At 38.6% G+C, this 15,326-nt stretch overlaps 1 protein-coding gene across 1 annotated transcript in view; it reads left to right on the top strand.

Annotated features, from left to right (window-relative positions):
- vat1 (vesicle amine transport 1) overlaps positions 1-15,326 on the top strand; it is an 88,835-nt gene that overhangs the window by 50,288 nt on the left and 23,221 nt on the right. The window lies entirely within an intron of this gene.

The raw sequence follows: 15,326 nt of genomic DNA, 5'->3' as shown, positions 1-15,326 counted from the left end.
ATAACGGAGCAGCATCTCCTCATGCGTGGCTCACTAGTGCAACAACGCCAGAAATGTGTCCCGTGAAAAACCGTCCTACCGGAACGCTCTAATAACTAAAGTTCCTTGGGTGAATAATGTAAACTCACTACACCGGTATGTTTTAGCGCTTTCATGACGAGTTTACTGACAGATATAAGTAAGAACTTTACACTACTAGTACGGCACAGACTACAAAGGCGGACGCGTGCACATTTTCAGGACTTATGCAGATCCCAAATACAGATCAGCAGGTACCAGAAGGTAAGAAAAGTTGCTTTTGCATAATATTGCGAAACAAAACGCCAGATAATGTCTTACTTTATACACACACACCATAATAATACTGGTATGTTGAAGCACAGTACAATCCATCAAGCGGTGCGACTTCATAGATTACCAAAAGTCGTACTAAAACATTTTGATAGATTTTTGAGCGCCGTGTGTAATGTTCCATATTTTCAATGGAACATATAACATTCTGGTGTTTACTTGAGTCATATTGCGGTCTACACGTATCTCTTATGTGTGGCTGCCATCTACTGGTCACACTTATAATTTCAACATCTACCAAATAAAATAACTTCGAGGTCGGTAAGCACAACCAAAATTATTCCGTACATTCCGGTTACAAGGCGCACTGTCGAGTTTTGAGAAAATGAAAGGATTTTAAGTGCGCCTTATAGTCGGAAAAATACGGTAACCTTAAAGCTACAGACGCACAAAACAGCGTGTCCCTTGTAGTGCTTACTAAAAACACTTTTTTTCCTTCTTTTTTGGCCGGCAAACTACCAATACAGCAATGGCACTTCAAACAGTCGGAACTCAAAGTGGTGACAAGCGAGACTAAATTCATTTTATCCACGTATTTATCTAGTTTTACGCTAAAAAGCGATTTTAAAAACATTTTGTGGAATTTAGGAGCTTCTGCGTAAATGCTGCCAACTCCCAAATACAGATCAGCAGGTACCAGAAGGTAAGAAAAGTTGCTTTTGCATAATATTGCGAAACAAAACGCCAGATAATGTCTTACTTTATACACACACCAGAATAATACTGGTATGTTGAAGCACAGTACAATCCATCAAGAGGTGTAGCTTCATAGCTTACCAAAAGCTGTACTAAAACGTTTTGATAGATTTTTGAGCGCCGTGTGTAATGTTCTATATTTTCAATGGAACATACAACATTCTGGCGTTTACTTGAGTCATATTGCAGTCTACACGTATCTCTTATGTGTTGGCTGCCATCTACTGGTCACACTTATAATTTCAACATCTACCAAATAAAATAACTTCGTGGTCGGTAAGAACAACCAAAATGATTCTGTACATTCCGGTTGTAAGGCGCACTGTCGAGTTTTGAGAAAATGAAAGGATTTTAAGTGCGCCTTATAGTCGGAAAAATACGGTAACCTTAAAGCTACAGATGCACAAAACAGCGTGTCCCTAGTAGTGCTTACTAAAAACACTTTTTTTCCTTCTTTTTTGGCCAGCAAACTACCAATACAGCAATGGCACTTCAAACAGTCGGAACTCAAAGTGGTGACAAGCGAGACTAAATTTATTTTATCCACGTATTTATCTAGTTTTACGCTAAAAAGCGATTTTAAAAACATTTTGTGGAATTTAGGAGCTTCTGCGTAAATGCTGCCAACTCCCAAATACAGATCAGCAGGTACCAGAAGGTAAGAAAAGTTGCTTTTGCATAATATTGCGAAACAAAACGCCAGATAATGTCTTACTTTATACACACACCAGAATAATACTGGTATGTTGAAGCACAGTACAATCCATCAAGAGGTGTAGCTTCATAGCTTACCAAAAGCTGTCCTAAAACGTTTTGATAGATTTTTGAGCGCCGTGTGTAATGTTCTATATTTTCAATGGAACATACAACATTCTGGCGTTTACTTGAGTCATATTGCAGTCTACACGTATCTCTTATGTGTTGGCTGCCATCTACTGGTCACACTTATAATTTCACCATCTACCAAATAAAAATAGCTTCGAGGTCGGTAAGAACAACCAAAATGATTCCGTACATTCCGGTTGTAAGGCGCACTGTCGAGTTTTGAGAAAATTAAAGGATTTTAAGTGCGCCTTATAGTCCGAAAAATACGGTAACCTTAAAGCAACAGACACACAAAAGTACTTTTTTTTTCTTCTTTTTTGGCCGGCAAACTACCAATACAGCAATGGCACTTCAAACAGTTGCAACTCAAAGTGGTGACAAGCGAGACTAAATTCCTTTTATCCACATATTTATCTAGTTTTACGCTAAAAAGCGATTTTAAAAACATTTCGTGGAATTTAGGAGCTTTTTGCGTAAATGCTGCCAACTCCCACACCAACCAAAAGGCGTTCAGAAACACCAGTCTCTCGTTCGTTAAAACGTGACATTCAGTTACAGGAAAAAAAGAGTGGGCTTGTTCTCGCATCCTTGAATAGCAAAGCTGTTTGACCAACACGATAGTATGAATTAAACGTGTGACGGTCCTTCCTCAGGAAATCTCGCACACTAAAATTGGCCGCCTTCGCGCTGCCTGCTGGTGAGAAATTCACAGAAAGAGAGAGAGAAAATGTTATTTGCTCTCCAAGCCTGCCCACAAAAATACCAGGATTACATAAGGCCGAGTAATAGCAGCCCAGAAAGTGCACGCTCACAAACAAGCTCAAATGTCGTCCGAGCTGCACAGAAGAAGAAGAACAGGAGCAGGAATTAAAGGCTTTGTTGATATTGGAACATGACCCTTATTAGTTTTTGTTGTTGTTTAGCTTTGCTTTGTTTTCATTCTTCTGTTGCCGCCGCAAGCAAACGACAGGTTGTGAAGTTTCCTCGAATTAAACAGGAAATAAATGGAGAGGAAGTCACACGTACAATCGGCCATCTACCCCAAAGTATTTTTATTCAGCCAGTTTTATTTTTAAAGAAAAATACACTCATCCATAGGCCATTCAGTTGCCATCCATTGATGGCAACTTTTAATCTTTAAAATAACTTTTGAAAAATCAATCTTGCTGTTGTTAATTTTGGGGCGAGATTGATCCGTTCTACATAATAATAAAGTCGCCAATGACATAGTCTTTAATTAACAAAGTCTAACCAAGATTTTTTGGCAACATGGGGCAGAGGACAACACTGCCCCCAGAGAACGGACAGGGAGAATCGGAATACATTTAGCCTTAAATCAAAACTACTCCAAAAATGAGACAAGAGGAAAAAAAGGGAATAACATAATTATATATAAAATAGAAAGTCATGGAAAAGTATTACAATAATTCAAATTAGGGTTGTACGGTATACCGATACAAGTATAGTACCGCGATACTAATGAATCATATTCGGTACTATACCCCCCCCACCATCGTCGTCATGTCATGTTTTTGCTGGTTTTACAAGCAGAGGAGCATGTTCGGTAGCGCACAATCACTGAGTACTTACAAGCAGACACAGTGTGTAGACAGAAAAGGGAGAACGGACGCATTTTGGCTTAAAAACTAACGATAAAGGTGAAGTTATACCACTGAAACGCCCTCAGGAAGTGGTGCTAGCTAGCTAGCTAGTGGCTAAAGTCCATCCGCAGTCTGCAGTGTTAGCTACTTCTATATCACTAATCCTCGCCTCCATGCCGACAAATAAAGTACGTTTCTTACAAGTATCATCCCTGCAGGACGAGGAATAGCTAAACATGCTTCACTACACACCAAAATGTAAACAAACGCCATGGGTGGATCTACACCTGACATCCACTGTAATGATACAAAGTACAGGAACGTATCTAGTCGATACTACTATGATTACTTCGATATTTTTTGCATCCCAAAATCTTTTTTCGTTTTTTTTTTTTTTCATTTATGTTTATAAACTCAGGAAATATGTCCCTGAACACATGAGGACTTTGGATATGAGCAATGTATGATCCTGTGACGACTTGGTATCGGATCGATACCCAAATTTGTGGAATCATCCAAAACTAATGTAAAGTATCAAACAACAGAACAATAAGTGATTATTTAATTTTAACAGAAGTGTAAATAGAACACAATATTAACAGGAAATGAACAAGTTCATTTTCTACCACTTGTCCCTCATAATGTTGACAAAATAATAGAATGAAAAATGACAGAATATGTTACTGCATACGTCAGCAGACAAATTAGAAGCCTTTGTTTGTTTACTTACTACTAAAAGGCAAGTTGTTGTGTATGTTCACTATTTTATTTAAGGACAAACTTGCAATAAGAAACATATGTTTAATGTACCCTAAGATTTGTTGTTAAAATAAAGCCAATAATGAAATTTTTTGTGTATCGAAATACATTTGGTACCGGTACCAAAATATTGGTATCGGGACAACCTATAATCAAATATATATTTTTGAATTGTAAGATCATTAAAAGGCAAACAATATTGTAAAATTTGACGATATATATATTTTTTTCATCTGAGCTACTGGTGCTAGTAATAAAAATAGTTTTTATAAACATCAGTGATCATGTTACTATTTTCTTGGCAACATGGGGAAGAGGGCGGTGCTGCCCCCAGAGAAAGGACGGGGAGAGCCGGTAGGAACACATTTTGCCTTAAATCATATTTCCTCCAAAAATGCTGCTGTAAAACAGGAGAACAAAAGGGGGGAAATACTTATAGATAAAATAGAAAATATTGTACAATTATTAAAACAATTCAAATATATTTTTGATTCTAAGATTATTTTCAAAAGGCAAAAAATATCGTAAAATGTAATGATTTTTTTTTTTTTTTTTTTCAAATCTGAGCTACTGGTGCTAGTAATACAAATGTTTTTTGTAAACATCAGTGATTATGTTACTATTTTCTTGGCAACATGGGGAAGAGGGCGGTGCTGCCCCCAGAGAAAGGACGGGGAGAGCCGGTAGGAACACATTTTGCCTTAAATCATATTTTCTCCAAAAATGTCACTGTCAGATAAGAGAAAAAAAAGGGAATACATTAATTACATATAAAATAGAAAGTAATGTAAAAGTATTTAAAAAATTCAAATATATATTTTTGAATTGTAAGATTATTAAAAGGCAAACAATATTGTAAAATTTTAAGATTTTTTTTTAATCTAAGAAATTAAAAACAGAGTAAAAATAAATTTCTTTCAATAATAACAAAAAGGGTAATATTAAAAAAATGGATGGATGTTGATAGTCCAACACATACACAAGCTATGGAAATGATATCAGTAGAAAAAACTGCAATTTATTTGAGATAATAATGAGTCATAAATTGGAATATGGGATCAATTATTTAAATTTGTTTTAACTATTAAATGAACCAAAAATATGACTTATTTTATCTTTGTGAAAATATTGGACACAGTGTGTTGTCAAGCTTATGAGATGCAAGTGTAAGCCACTGTGACACTATTGTTCTTTTTTTTTTTTTTTTTTAATAAATGTCTGTAATGATAATGTCAATGAGGGATATTTAATCACTGCTATGTTGAAATTGTTACTAATATTGATACTGTTGTTGATGATAATCATTTTTGTTTCACTACTTTTAGATTGTTCTGTGTCATGTTTGTTGCTATTCTGGGTGTTGCTGGGTCGGGTTTGGTTTTGAAATTGGATTGCAATATTATGGTATTGCTGTGTATTGTTTTGTTGGATTGATTAATACAAAAATAAAGACATAAAAAATAAAAATACTCCAAAAATGTCAGAGTGAGACAAGTTTCCATGTCATTTTGCAACAAAATGATGACTCTGGGTAATTTTGCTTACCGTGACTGTTTGCGTCCGACTTAATCGCCACCAATTACAAGCGAGCACATTGTAGTTTGCAGCCGGGACGAAGCAAGGGCGTGGTGTTGCTTCATAAACTTGACAAGCGTTCGAGAACCTCCTCCTGTTGTCTCTTGGCGGGGACCAGGGCAGATTCCTGCCTGTTTTTGTCCCAAATTCCTCATTTGATGGAAGCTATGTAAGGACTCACGGGTACACAAAAGGCTGCTGTCGTGAGGAGTGAAAAACAAAAAATAAATAGGATGTTTTTTTGTCTGGAGGGGGGGGGGGGACACACAACATATGTAAACAATTCAATTTGATTTGAAGAGCGAGCGAATACGATTAGCATCAGGAATTTGCTTAGGCTGTCGTCTGGTATTGTCCTCAGGAATGAATGCGAGATGATTGTTGGCGAGGAGAAAGTGAGCGAATGAAGCCGCTGCATACTTGCAAAAGATTAGCAGCAGCCTCTGTGATCTCAGTGAGGTGAAGTAAAAGTGCACCGGGAGGTTCCTGGCAAGCTTTCCAGGTCTTGTGACGCACGGTCAGGAGGTTTTTTGGGGTTTTTTTTCCCACCAGGATTGGAGTTAGTCGGGGGGCGGGGGACAGGTAGCTTCTTCCCCCCACCATAGTCTGACTGACTACATGGAAGCTGGTGTTTACGTGCTTCCACACAAAGTTATCTGATCGGGGCCACGGGCGCTTGTTTTGTTCAGCTGTCGGCCTACGTGTGATTTAAAGGCCTACTGAAATGAATTTTTTTTATTTAAACGGGGATAGCAGATCTATTCTATGTGTCATACTTGATCATTTCGCGATATTGCCATATTTTTGCTGAAAGGATTTAGTATAGAACAACGACGATAAAGATTGCAACTTTTGGTATCTGATAAAAAAAAGGCTTGCACCTACCGGAAGTAGCGTGACGTAGTCAGTTGAACATATACGCAAAGTTCCCTATTGTTTACAATGATGGCCGCATGAAGTGAGAGAGATTCGGACCGAGAAAGCGACAATTTCCCCATTAATTTGAGCGAGGATGAAAGATTTGTGGATGAGTAAAGTGCAAGTGAAGGACTAGTGGGGAGTTGAAGCTATTCAGATAGGGAAGATGCTGTGAGAGCCGGGGGTGACCTGATATTCAGCTGGGAATGACTACAACAGTAAATAAACACAAGACATATATATACTCTATTAGCCACAACACAACCAGGCTTATATTTAATATGCCACAAATTAATCCTGCATAAAAACACCTGCGTGTTTGTTATGCTAGCTCCTAGCTCCTCTGCTAGCTCCTAGCTCCATAGAACACGCCAATACAATTCAAACACCTGATCAACACACACCACCACTCAGCCCAAAAGACCGTTTACCTAACCCAAGGTTCATAAAGCTTATATATTTTTAAAAAGTTACGTACGTGACGCGCACGTAGGTACGGTATGTGTTATGCTAGCTCCTCTGCTAGCTCCTAGCTCCATAGAACACGCCAATACAATTCAAACACATGATCAACACACACAATCACTCAGCCCAAAAGACCGTTCACCTAACCCAAGGTTCATAAAGCTTATATATTTTAAAAAAGTTACGTACATACGCAAAAAAAAGCCAAAGCTGCATACTCACAGTAGCACGTCTGCGTCTTTGTCCTCCAAATCAAAGTAATCCTGGTAAGAGTCTGTGTTGTCCCAGTTCTCTACAGGCGTCTGTGTATCCAAATCAAAAGTCCTCCTGGTTAGAGTCTCTGTTATCCGAGTTCTTCCATCTTGACTGCATCTTTCGGGAATGTAAACAAAGAAGCGCCGGCTGTGTACTGTTGTGGCTGACTACGTTCGAAAAATACGTCCATTTCGCACCGACAACTTTCTTCTTTGCTTGCTTGGCTTCCTTCTCCATAATGCAATGAATATGATTGAAACAGATTCACGAACACAGATGTCCAGAATACTGTGGAATTATGAAATGAAAACAGAGCTTTTTCGTATCGGCTTCAATGTGGAAGGCATACCCGTGTTCGCCGGGCTACGTCATGCGCATACGTCAACCCTCAGAGGCGTTTCGAACCGGAAGTTTAGCGGCAAATTTAAAATGTCACTTTATAAGTTAACCCGGCCGTATTGGCATGTGTTATAATGTTAAGATTTCATCATTGATATATAAACTATCAGACTGCGTGGTCGGTAGTAGTGGCTTTCAGTAGGCCTTTAATGTCTGCACGGAAGGTCACGTTTGCTTTCCCGCAGTCAGGAGTGCTTGTTTTTGAATCATGCAAAATGGTTGCTTGTAGAGATGTCCGATAATGGCTTGTTCGCCGATATCTGATATTGTCCAACTCTTAATTACCGATCCTGATATCAACCGATACCGATATATACAGTCGTGGAATTAACACATTATTATGCCTAATTTTGTTGTGATGCCCCGCTGGATGCATTAAACAATGTAACAAGGTTTTCCAAAATAAATCAACTCAAGTTATGGAAAAAAAAAATGCCAACATGGCACTGCCATATTTATTATTGAAGACACAAAGTGCATTATTTTTTTTAAACATGCCTCAAAACAGCAGCTTGGAATTTGGGACATGCTCTCCCTGAGAGAGCATGAGGAGGTTGAGGTGGGCAGGGTTAGCAGGGGGTGTATATTGTAGCGTCCCAGAAGAGTTAGTGCTGCAAGGGGTTCTGGGTATTTGTCCTGTTGTGTTTATGTTGTGTTACGGTGCGGATGTTCTCCCGAAATGTGTTTGTCATTCTTGTTTGGTGTGGGTTCACAGTGTGGCGCATATTTGTAACAGTGTCAAAGTTGTTTATACGGTCACCCTCACTGTGACCTGTATGGCTGTTGACCAAGTATGCCTTGCATTCACTTGTGTGTGTGATTGGGCCGGCACGCAAAGGCAGTGCCTTTAAGGTTTATTGGCACTCTGTACATCACCCTACGTCTGTGTACCACTCCGTACAGCGGCGTTTTAAAAAGTCATACATTTTACTATTTGAAACCGATACCGATAATTTCCGATATTACATTTTGGACAATTCCATGCTCCCAACCTGGGAACAGTTTGGAGCGGGCCCCTTCCTCTTCCAACATGACCGTGCACCAGTGCACAAAGCAAGGTCCATATAGACATGGATGACAGAGTCTGGTGTGGATGAACTTGACTGGCCTGCACAGAGTCCTGACCTGAACCCGATAGAACACCTTTTGGGTGAATTAGAACGGAGACTGAGAGCCAGGCCTTCTCGACCAACATCAGTGGGTGACCTCACCAATGCGCTTTTGGAAGAATGGTGGAAAATTCCTATAAACACACTCCGCAACCCAGAAGAGTTGAAGCTGTAATAGCTGCAAAAGGTGGACCGACATCACGTTGAACCCTATGGGTTAGGAATGGGATGGCACTTCAAGTTCATATGTGAGTCAAGGCAGGTGGCCAAATACTTTTGACAATATAGTGTATGTGTTTTATATCGGTCTATATCGATAATTATTGATATTTTTTATGACCTACGGAAAATAAGGACCAAGACAAAAATATAACCTGTAAACATATTTATTTTAAATGTAACCTTTCTTTGATTATAAGGAAAGGAAAGGAAATGTCAACACAACCTTGGAAAACAATCAATGTCAACACAACGCTGAAATCCCATTGAACACTTCACGACAACCTCTTAAAATGAAGATGAAAAATACGTAAGAAATGCTTAATAAAGTGTAGCAAATCAGTGTGAAAATGTAAACATAGAGAAACCCAAGAATAACTATTTTCTGCAGGTTTAGCGCCAGGAAGTCACAGCTGTGCTCTAAAGGGTGAGCACGGTGAAGGTGTTGTTGTATTAACACTCTAGGTGGGGACGAGCGCCTTGCATTATTTACAGACCAAAAAACTGAACATACGGTCGAGGTGACTTTTCCTGCTTTATCGAGAATGTATTCGCTCTGTGCAGCACACATTTAGTAACAATAGTCAAATGTTTAGACACACTTCATCATGTTATTCTATGAGAGGGTGTCTCCAAACTTTTGACAGGTACGGCAAAAATATTGAAAAAAGTTGAGGTTGTCTACAACCAAGCATGTTCATGTGTACTAGGGATGCATATTGTAATAACTAGAGATGTCCAATAATATCGATAAAAGCTGATAAATGCTTTAAAATGTAATATCAGAAATTATCGGTATCGGTTTCAAAATTATCGGTATCGGATTCAAAAAGTAAAATTTAGGACTTTTTAAAACGTCGCTGTGTACACGGACGTAGGGAGAAGTACAGAGCGCCAATAAACCTTAAAGGCACTGCCTTTGCGTGCCGGCCCAATCACATAATATCTACGGCTTTTCACACACACAAGTGAATGCAAGGGATACTTGGTCAACAGCCATACAGGTCACACTGAGGGTGGCCGTATATACAACTTTAACACTGTTACAAATATGCGCCACACTGTGAACCCACACCAAACAAGAATGACAAACACATTTCGGGAGAACATCCGCACCGTAACACAACATAAACACAATAGAACAAATACCCAGAACCCCTTGCAGCACTAACTCTTCCGGGACGCTACAATATACACCCTCCGTACCCCCCAAAATTAGGCATAATAATGTGTTAATTCCACGACTGTATATATCGGTATCGGTTGATATCGGAATCGGTAATTAAGAGTTGGACAATATCGGAATATCGGATATCGGCAAAAAAGCCATTATCGGACATCTCTAATTACTATATATTACTACTACTACTATATTACTACTACTACTGTGTAGTTGTGCTGGATTTGCATTTTTTAAAATCTGGGTTAGGGTTGAATTGAAGGCTATAAAAAAAAAAATCATAAAGATGAAAATTGCTTCCGATATTAGCGGAAATCTCGCGTGATTTGGCCAAAGTCTCGTGTGACAAACTCAAACCGCAAAACCAATCATGTGTGGTACTTGAGAGAACGACAAAAGGTGATAAACTGCACTTTTTGGTAGTTTATTTGTACACATTTGAATGAAAATAAAACATATTTTTTTGCGTGGTTTTTGGGGTTTTTTTGTTTTGTTTTTTTGCATAGTTTTGTCAATAAAAAGACCAAATGTTTGAAAACACTTTATGCCATCCAATGAGAAAGTGTCTCTAAACATTTGACTAGTATAGTACTGTGTAGCAAAAATAAACAGAAAGAGAGAAAGAGGTTATGGAGGGTATCCACAACCATGCAATCTGTGGTTATAGATGCCATGGGTTTGCCCCTTTGTCCAGACTTGCACCAAAACGAACGACGTTTTTGATTAATCGTGTAGAAATGTGTACATTTGTGTAAACATGTTTTAAGGACGCACAGTGTCCACACATAAAGACGCAGTCAATTAGCAAAAATGCCTTTGCTCACTCGGTGCCGGCACTTTGGCAGTGGTTTCCCTGGCAACACCAATTTTTATGTGTAGTTTGTCGGGTTCCTAAACGGAGAGGAACAGAGTGGAGCCCACGTGACGCTCTCGAGCAGCAGCTTTTACAGCCTTGACTCTCAGCAGGCGTCCTTTTTGGTCCTCATTCATATCTACTTTTTTTTGTGTGTGTGTGTGTGCAGATAAAAGCTTTTGTTACTATTGGTTGTTGGATGTTGACATTGTTCCTAATTGATGACCTAGTTTTCACTTAAAAGAGACCAGATGTAAACCTCCAAAACCTAGTGAACTACAACTTTTTTACCCATCTGCACCACAAAAAATACCCAAGATAAATATAAAAACTACTTAATTATAATTTTCATATTTTTAAACTTTTTTTAACTTAATTTAGACGCCCTCTGTCCTTATTTCTTCTTCGACTGTTTTACTTTATTTTTTCTTGTTATTTGTGAATTTTTATTTATTTATTTATTCGCACACAAAAGGTAACATTGTAAAAAACAAAACATAAAGACAAGAAATGAGTAATGAGAAATACGTAATAAGAAATAAGAAATAAGTGCAGGGGGCGGTATAGCTCGGTTGGTAGAGTGGCCGTGCCAGCAACTTAAGGGTTCCATGTTCGATCCCCGCTTCCGCCATCCTAGTCACTGCCGTTGTGTCCTTGGGCAAGACACTTTACCCACCTGCTCCCAGTGCCACCCACACTGGTTTAAATGTAACTTAGATATTGGGTTTCACTATGTAAAAGCGCTTTGAGTCACTAGAGAAAAGCGCTATATAAATATAATTCACTTCACTAATTCACAGAAAAGAAACCCAAAAAAGGCTTATGCGAGGTTCTCACCTACAGCAGTAAATTAACAAACACAATTAAACATAGGATATAGAAAAAATTATATACAGTAACAAGTAGTCTACCTTGTGTGGATTAGACTTAGACTTAGACAAACTTTAATGAGCCACAAGGGAAATTGTTCAACACAGTAGCTCAGTTACAATGATGGAAAGTGTAAGGATGGAAAGGACAATGCAGGTATAAATAGACTAATATAGCGATGAAAAAATCTAACATATATACGAATATATACATAATATGTGTACAGAATAATATATATACAGATATATTATATTATTATATATTATATTGAGTCTAGGTGTGTGTGTGTGTGTACGTGGGTGTGCGTGCGCGCGCCCAAGTCCAGTAAAAACTGCTTCCGGGTCAACTTGTTGTAAGCCCCGCCTACAGGCACCCGCCCCTCATGCTAAAAAAACTGCCATTATTTTCATACCGTAAAAAAAAGAAGCGAAACTGGAAAAAATAAATAAATAAAATAAATCGTAAAAAAGGAGAAGCGTTCATAAATACCTTTTGAAACACACGAAAACAATAAGCGTAGAAAAATATGAATATTGGCATCGAAAACATCCACCAAAAATATTGTCGTTTTTCAATATTTGTATTTATTTGTTGCCAAAACTTGTTTTGGTGCCAATACAACCTTTTCTACAATGTCGATTTATTTTTCCGATACCAAATCTCACTGGCAGTGTTTTGGCTCCATAACCACCCACCCCTTACCCTGCTGCTACTTTTTGAGTTTTTGTTTGCCGTAACGTGTTCTTAGGTGCTTATCGTCATACTTGCCAACCCTCCCGATTTTCCCGGGAGACTCCAGAATTTCAGTGCCCCTCCCGAAAATCTCCCGGGGCAACCACTCTCCGGAATTTCTCCCGATTTCCACCCGGACAATAATATTGGGGGCGTGCCTTGAAGGCACAACCTGTCGTCACGTCCGCTTTTCCTCCAGCGTGCAGGCCCAGTCACATGATATATGCGGCTTATACACACACATAAGTGAATGCAAGGCATACTTGGTCAACAGCCATACAGGTCACACTGAGGGTGGCCGTATAAACAACTTTAAAACTGTTACAAATATGCGCCACACTGTGAACCCACACCAAACAAGAATGACCAACACATTTCGGGAGAACATCCGCACCGTGACACAACATAAACACAACAGAACAAATACCCAGAATCCAATATTCACCCCCCCCCCCCCCCCCCATCTCCCGAATTCGGAGGTCTCAAGGTTGGCAAGTATGCGTATTGTTGCTCATGTCTTACATGTTCTACCTTTTTTTATGGGGCGCGGCCAGTCTTCCTGTATTGTATACCCTTGTAACTGTATATCGTATGTCTGCTCTTGGCCGGTGGCACTGGAAACTAATTGAGTTGTTTTTTTTTTTTAAACCGCAACGACAATAAAGTTGTCTTCTATTCTAATAAACACATAACCTCCTGGTGTAGGTAATAATAATAATAATAATACAATGATATCTTCCCTTTTCTCCATTGCCGACCTGCTCTGAAAATGTCTGCCGTTTTTTAAAAGCTATCAGATCAAATGTGCGGCGCTTGACTGGGTCAGGCATGAATGACCTTTATGGATGCTTTTCACTTCAAGTCCACCAGTCAGTCAGCCAGCCAGCCTCCCTTTCAAAGGAACCCCCGCTTATCAGTAACCTATTACTTCTCGCGGAGGCAGCCTCTGCAAACACGGGCCGCGGCCGTGCTCTTTCAAACGTAGCCAGCGCAAACACTGATATGCATCCACGTTTTTCGTTTTACGGTCTGCCCGTAACAAACCGACACCTCGGCCACATTTCCGACGTCCCGTGTGGGATTCCTGGAATAAGCCCAATTTTTTAAAAAAAGACAAGCGCGCTCCAGGGCGAGGCTTCGCTAATGCGATTGTGCCACGAGTCGATCTTCATGAGTGCGTCTCATTCAAAATATCCAATAACGCAAATCAAAAAAAGTTGAGGTTATCTACATCAGTGTTTTTCAACCTTTTTCGAGCCAAGGCACATTTTTTTGCGTTGAAAAAATCCGGAGGCACACCACCAGCAGAAATCGTTAAAAAACGAAACTCAAGTTTGCCGTAAAAAGTCGTTGTCGCAATTGTTGGATATGACTTTAAACCATAACCAAGCATGCATCAATATAGCTCTTGTCTCAAAGTAGGTGTACTGTCACCACCTGTCACATCACCCCCTGACTTATTTTGAGGTTTTCGGTGTTTTCCTGTGTGTAGTGTTTTAGTTCTTGTCTTGCGCTCCTATTTTGGTGTTGATTGTCATGTCATGTACGGATGTACTTTGTGGACGCCGTCTGCTCCACAACGCTGTAAGTCTTTGCTGTCGTCCAGCATTCTGTTTTTGTTTACTTTGTACACTGCAAAAACTGAAATCTAAGTAAGATTAAATGTCTCAAATAAGGGTGATATTTGCTTATTTTCTGTCTGTTAAGATAATAATTCTCACTAAGCAGATTTTATGTTAGTCTTTTACTTGTTTTAAGGGTTTTGGTCCTAAATGATCTCAGTAAGATATTACAGCTTGTTGCTGAGATTTTATGACCTATATTGAGTAAAACATGCTTGAAACTAGAATATCAAGTGTTGCAAAGCTGTGTCATCAACACTCACAAGTATAAAACTACTTTCTCAAAGTAATAATTTCTTATTTCAAGCATGAAATAAAAAATCATGACTTTGACACAATTGTGTCTCATAATTAAAACAGATGACAGCCAAATTATTTTCAATGAAACAATAGAAAAGATGTACTCATATAGTAGCACATTTGGCACAATACAGTAAACTGACAGTTAATATTTAAACATTTAATATTTCAAACAATTTTGAACAGAAATAGTTCATGCACATTCAGATAAATTCTTCAAAATTACAATAAAAAAAAATGTGGTCTGGGGCCGGGCTGTGTATATATATATATATATATATATATATATATATATATATATATATATATATATATATATATATATATATATATATATATATATATATATATATATATATTCATTCCTTGCGCACTAATTGACTGAAAGAGCACGCACTTGGCGCGATGATGTCATGTTATCGATGGGAAAATGCAAGAAATGTAATGCCGAGCGCATATCATTATGTCAAGATAATGGCACTAGCATTTACTTAATTTAAGAATATTTTTCAACATCTTGAGAAAAAAGGTCTCATATTTGTTTTTTCTATCAAGAAAAGTGCACTTGTTATTAGTGAGAATATACTTATTTTAAGG

Source organism: Entelurus aequoreus, linkage group LG06 (genome assembly GCF_033978785.1).
Source record: "Entelurus aequoreus isolate RoL-2023_Sb linkage group LG06, RoL_Eaeq_v1.1, whole genome shotgun sequence".
NCBI lineage: Eukaryota > Metazoa > Chordata > Actinopteri > Syngnathiformes > Syngnathidae > Entelurus > Entelurus aequoreus.
The sequence above is the reverse complement of the archived record's forward strand: the minus strand, read 5'-3'. Positions and strand labels throughout refer to the sequence as shown.